Source organism: Pecten maximus, chromosome 19 (genome assembly GCF_902652985.1).
Source record: "Pecten maximus chromosome 19, xPecMax1.1, whole genome shotgun sequence".
In the NCBI taxonomy this organism is placed as follows: domain Eukaryota; kingdom Metazoa; phylum Mollusca; class Bivalvia; order Pectinida; family Pectinidae; genus Pecten; species Pecten maximus.
This window is the reverse complement of record NC_047033.1, coordinates 31,854,790-31,861,266: the sequence shown is the minus strand read 5'-3', so window position 1 is coordinate 31,861,266 and position 6,477 is coordinate 31,854,790.

Genomic DNA, 6,477 nt, shown 5'->3' with positions numbered 1-6,477 from the left:
TTAAAGCGACCAGGTCATTAAGGCGAACCAGGTCAACCCGAGTGTTAAATGGGAAAACCTTTGGGCCGGTAAAACCCATTCACAGGGTTTCCCACGGTTTTAAATGGACACTGGTCAACGCCAGTGTTCAAGGGACACTGGTCAACGTCAGTGTTAAAGGGACACTGGTCAACACCAGTGTTAAATGGACACTGGTCAACGCCAGTGTTAAATACAATTTTCGTTATCGCCCCTAACTGCACTTAAGCTGGTTCCGGATTTTAAATTTTCAGACTTTGCGAAATGTGTTAGTGCGTTGGATTCTGAGTGTAAAAAGGCGGGAATTCCCCCTGGCGGGAGATCCCCAGTGCAGTGTAAATGTCTGGATTACTGTCTTTCGATCGTCCGTACCCGTGTGTCCTTAGCGGAAACTGTTGCATCACGGACAAGACAGAAAAATGAACTTAATGCACCATATATGATAAAACAAGATTAATCCTGTCTTTTGGATGGAGATATTTGTGAAAAATATGTAAAAAAAAAAAAAAAAAAAAAAAATGTGCAGAGAATTGTGACGTTCGTATTTTCTCTGATATCGTAAAATTGTTAGAAATATTGGCAGTGACAGTAAAATACAACCAGCTCATCGAGCGCTATAAGTTCAATCAAACAAGCAGAACAGACTTAGTAACGTCACTCGTGACGTACGTCCGTACATGTAATAGACTCTCCGGAATGTGTGACGTCGCGGTACATAGTACCTATGTTTAAAACCCTATTGTGACCGTTCTGTAATAGATATAGAAAAACTAAAGATACTGTTTTCTTCGGAATTACATGTTCTAGTGATGTGTGGAGTTTCAATAAGATGGCTTTATGCGTGAGTTCTCTAGGCAGAGTTGTGCAGAAACCAGCAGTCAAAGTGTCGATTTTGGCGTGTTAGTACCCAAAATATCTCCATAACTAGATTATTCCCAGATATACGGGATATGCCTGGACATACATGTAGATCACACCGAGTTTTATAAGTGTGGAAAGTTTTATCAAAATGTATAGAGTCGCTTTTCAGTTAGCTCCGGCAAAGTGGTCTGAATTAGCCGCATGTACATTACGTTCCGTCCTTCAATACACTACATTCCACACATACTTGGTTACGTCACTGGTGACGTAACATCCGCCAACTCTCGATAAAATACGACCCTTTTTCAAAACCCTATTGTGGCCGTTCTATTAAAGATATAGAAAAACTAAAGATTCCATTTTCTTTAGAATCCTCTCTTCTTGTTATGTTTTGAGTTTCAGAATTTTTCATTAAAGCGCTGATTTTTAAGGACCGGTTAAACAGAAGCTACCGGTCAAAATGACGATTTTGGCATGTTTGACCCAAAATATATCATAAATACGATTTCCCACAGGGATACCAGATACATCCAGACCTAGATCGAGCCGAGTTTTACAATCGTTCAAAGTATCAACCGAATTGTATGAGCCAATTTTTCTGTCCTCAAATCGCTATTATATCCGGCAAAATAGGCGAATTAGCTCGTAATACATTACGTTCCGTAAGGAACGATAACTCCGTTATCGCCCCTTACTACACTTCATTCTTTACTAGACCACAGTCATGTTCTCAGAGAGAGAGAGAGATGTTATATTTATACCAGACCACAGTCATGTTCTCACGGAGATAGATGTTATATTTATACCAGACCACAGTCATGTTCTCAGAGAGAGAGATGTTATATTTATACCAGACCACAGTCATGTTATCAGGGAGATAGATGTCATATTTATACCAGACCACAGTCATGTTCTCAGAGAGAGAGAGATGTTATATTTATACCAGACCACAGTCATGTTCTCACGGAGATAGATGTTATATTTATACTAGACCACAGTCATGTTCTCAGAGAGAGAGAGAGATGTTATATTTATACCAGACCAAAGTCATGTTCTCACGGAGATATATGTTATATTTATAGCAGTCCACAGTCATGTTCTCAGGGAGATATATGTTATATTTATACCAGACCCCAGTCATGTTCTCACGGAGATAGATGTTATATTTATACTAGACCACAGTCATTTTCTCACGGAGATATATGTTATATTTATACTAGACCATAGTTATGTTCTCAGAGAGATTGATGCTATATTCATACCAGACCACAGTCATGTTATCAGGGAGGTAGATGTTATATTTATACCAGACCACAGTCATGTTATCAGGGAGATATATGTTATGTTTATACCAGACCACAGTCATGTTATCAGGGAGGTAGATGTTATATTTATACCAGACCACAGTCATGTTCTCAGGGAGATAGATGTTATATTGATACCAGACCCCAGTCATGTTCTCAGAGAGATAGATGTTATATTTATACCAGACCCCAGTTATGTTCTCAGGGAGATAGATGTTATATTGATACCAGACCACAGTCATGTTCTCAGGGAGATAGATGTTATATTGATACCAGACCACAGTCATGTTCTCAGAGTGATAGATGTTATATTGATACCAGACCACAGTCATGTTCTCAGGGAGATAGATGTTATATTGATACCAGACCACAGTCATGTTCTCAGAGTGATAGATGTTATATTCATACCAGACCACAGTCATGTTCTCACGGAGATATATGTTATATTTATACCAGACCACAGTCATGTTCTCAGAGAGAGAGATGTTATATTTATACCAGACCACAGTCATGTTCTCAGGGAGATAGATGTTATATTTATACTAGACCACAGTCATGTTCTCACGGAGATATATGTTATATTTATACCAGACCACAGTCATGTTCTCAGGGAGATAGATGTTATATTCATACCAGACCACAGTCATGTTCTCAGAGTGATAGATGTTATATTCATACCAGACCACAGTCATGTTCTCACGGAGATATATGTTATATTTATACCAGACCACAGTCATGTTCTCAGAGAGAGAGATGTTATATTTATACCAGACCACAGTCATGTTCTCAGGGAGATAGATGTTATATTTATACCAGACCACAGTCATGTTCTCAGGGAGATAGATGTTATATTGATACCAGACCACAGTCATGTTCTCAGAGTGATAGATGTTATATTGATACCAGACCACAGTCATGTTCTCAGGGAGATAGATGTTATATTGATACCAGACCACAGTCATGTTCTCAGAGTGATAGATGTTATATTCATACCAGACCACAGTCATGTTCTCACGGAGATATATGTTATATTTATACCAGACCACAGTCATGTTCTCAGAGAGAGAGATGTTATATTTATACCAGACCACAGTCATGTTCTCAGGGAGATAGATGTTATATTTATACCAGACCACAGTCATGTTCTCAGAGAGAGAGATGTTATATTTATACCAGACCACAGTCATGTTCTCAGAGAGATAGATGTTATATTTATACCAGACCACAGTCATGTTCTCAGAGAGATAGATGTTATATTTATACCAGACCACAGTCATGTTCTCAGGGAGATAGATGTTATATTGATACCAGACCACAGTCATGTTCTCAGGGAGATAGATGTTATATTTATACCAGACCACAGTCATGTTCTCAGGGAGATATATGTTATATTTATACCAGACCACAGTCATGTTCTCAGAGAGATAGATGTTATATTTATACCAGACCACAGTCATGTTCTCACGGAGATATATGTTATATTTATACTAGACCACAGTCATGTTCTAAGGGAGATAGATGTTATATTTATACCAGACCACAGTCATGTTATCAGGGAGATAGATGTTATATTTATACCAGACCGCAGTCATGTTATCAGGGAGATAGATGTTATATTTATACCAGACCAAAGTCATGTTCTCAGGGAGATAGATGTCATATTTATACCAGACCACAGTCATGTTCTCAGGGAGATAGATGTTATATTTATACCAGACCAAAGTCATGTTCTCAGAGAGATAGATGTTATATTTATACCAGACCACAGTCATGTTATCAGGGAGATAGATGTTATATTTATACCAGACCACAGTCATGTTATCAGGGAGATAGATGTTATATTTATACCAGACCGCAGTCATGTTATCAGGGAGATAGATGTTATATTTATACCAGACCAAAGTCATGTTCTCAGGGAGATAGATGTTATATTTATACCAGACCACAGTCATGTTCTCAGGGAGATAGATGTTATATTTATACCAGACCAAAGTCATGTTCTCAGAGAGAGAGATGTTATATTTATACCAGACCACAGTCATGTTCTCAGGGAGATAGATGTTATATTTATACCAGACCACAGTCATGTTCTCAGGGAGATATATGTTATATTTATACCAGACCACAGTCATGTTCTCAGAGAGATAGATGTTATATTTATACCAGACCACAGTCATGTTCTCACGGAGATATATGTTATATTTATACTAGACCACAGTCATGTTCTAAGGGAGATAGATGTTATATTTATACCAGACCACAGTCATGTTATCAGGGAGATAGATGTTATATTTATACCAGACCGCAGTCATGTTATCAGGGAGATAGTTGTTATATTTATACCAGACCAAAGTCATGTTCTCAGGGAGATAGATGTCATATTTATACCAGACCACAGTCATGTTCTCAGGGAGATAGATGTTATATTTATACCAGACCAAAGTCATGTTCTCAGAGAGATAGATGTTATATTTATACCAGACCACAGTCATGTTATCAGGGAGATAGATGTTATATTTATACCAGACCACAGTCATGTTATCAGGGAGATAGATGTTATATTTATACCAGACCGCAGTCATGTTATCAGGGAGATAGATGTTATATTTATACCAGACCAAAGTCATGTTCTCAGGGAGATAGATGTTATATTTATACCAGACCACAGTCATGTTCTCAGGGAGATAGATGTTATATTTATACCAGACCAAAGTCATGTTCTCAGAGAGAGAGATGTTATATTTATACCAGACCACAGTCATGTTCTCAGGGAGATAGATGTTATATTTATACCAGACCACAGTCATGTTATCAGGGAGATAGATGTTATATTTATACCAGACCGCAGTCATGTTATCAGGGAGGTAGATGTTATATTTATACCAGACCACAGTCATGTTCTCAGGGAGATAGATGTTATATTTATACCAGACCACAGTCATGTTCTCAGAGAGAGAGATGTTATATTTATACCAGACCACAGTCATGTTATCAGGGAGATTGATGTTATATTTATACCAGACCACAGTTATGTTCTCAGAGAGATAGATGTTATATTTATACCAGACCACAGTCATGTTCTCAGGGAGATAGATGTTATATTTATACCAGACCACAGTCATATTCTCAGAGAGAGAGAGATGCTATATTTATACCAGACCACAGTCATGTTCTCACGGAGATAGATGTTATATTTATACTAGACCACAGTCATGTTCTCACGGAGATATATGTTATATTTATACCAGACCACAGTCATGTTCTCAGGGAGATAGATGTTATATTTATACCAGACCACAGTCATGTTCTAAGGGAGATAGATGTTATATTTATACCAGACCCCAGTCATGTTCTCAGGGAGATACATGTTATATTTATACCAGACCACAGTCATGTTCTCAGGGAGATAGATGTTATATTTATACCAGACCACAGTCATGTTCTCAGGGAGATATATGTTATATTTATACCAGACCCCAGTCATGTTCTCAGGGAGATACATGTTATATTTATACCAGACCACAGTCATGTTCCCAAGGAGATAGATGTTATATTGATACCAGACCACAGTCATGTTCTCAGAGAGATAGATGTTATATTTATACCAGACCACAGTCATGTTCCCAGGGAGATAGATGTTATATTTATACCAGACCACAGTCATGTTCTCAGTGAGATATATGTTATATTGATACCAGACCACAGTCATGTTCTCAGGGAGATAGATGTTATATTTATACCAGACCCCAGTCATGTTCTCAGGGAGATACATGTTATATTTATACCAGACCACAGTCATGTTCCCAGGGAGATAGATGTTATATTGATACCAGACCACAGTCATGTTTTCAGAGAGATAGATGTTATATTTATACCAGACCAAAGTCATGTTCCCAGGGAGGTAGATGTTAAATTGATACCAGACCACAGTCATGTTCTCAGAGAGAGAGATGTTATATTTATACCAGACCACAGTCATGTTCTCAGAGAGATAGATGTTATATTTATACCAGACCACAGTCATGTTATCAGGGAGATAGATGTTATATTTATACCAGACCACAGTCATGTTATCAGGGAGATAGATGTTATATTTATACCAGACCGCAGTCATGTTATCAGGGAGATAGATGTTATATTTATACCAGACCACAGTCATGTTCTCAGGGAGATAGATGTTATATTTATACCAGACCACAGTCATGTTCTCAGGGAGATAGATGTTATATTTATACCAGACCAAAGTCATGTTCTCAGAGAGATAGATGTTATATTTATACCAGACCACAGTCAT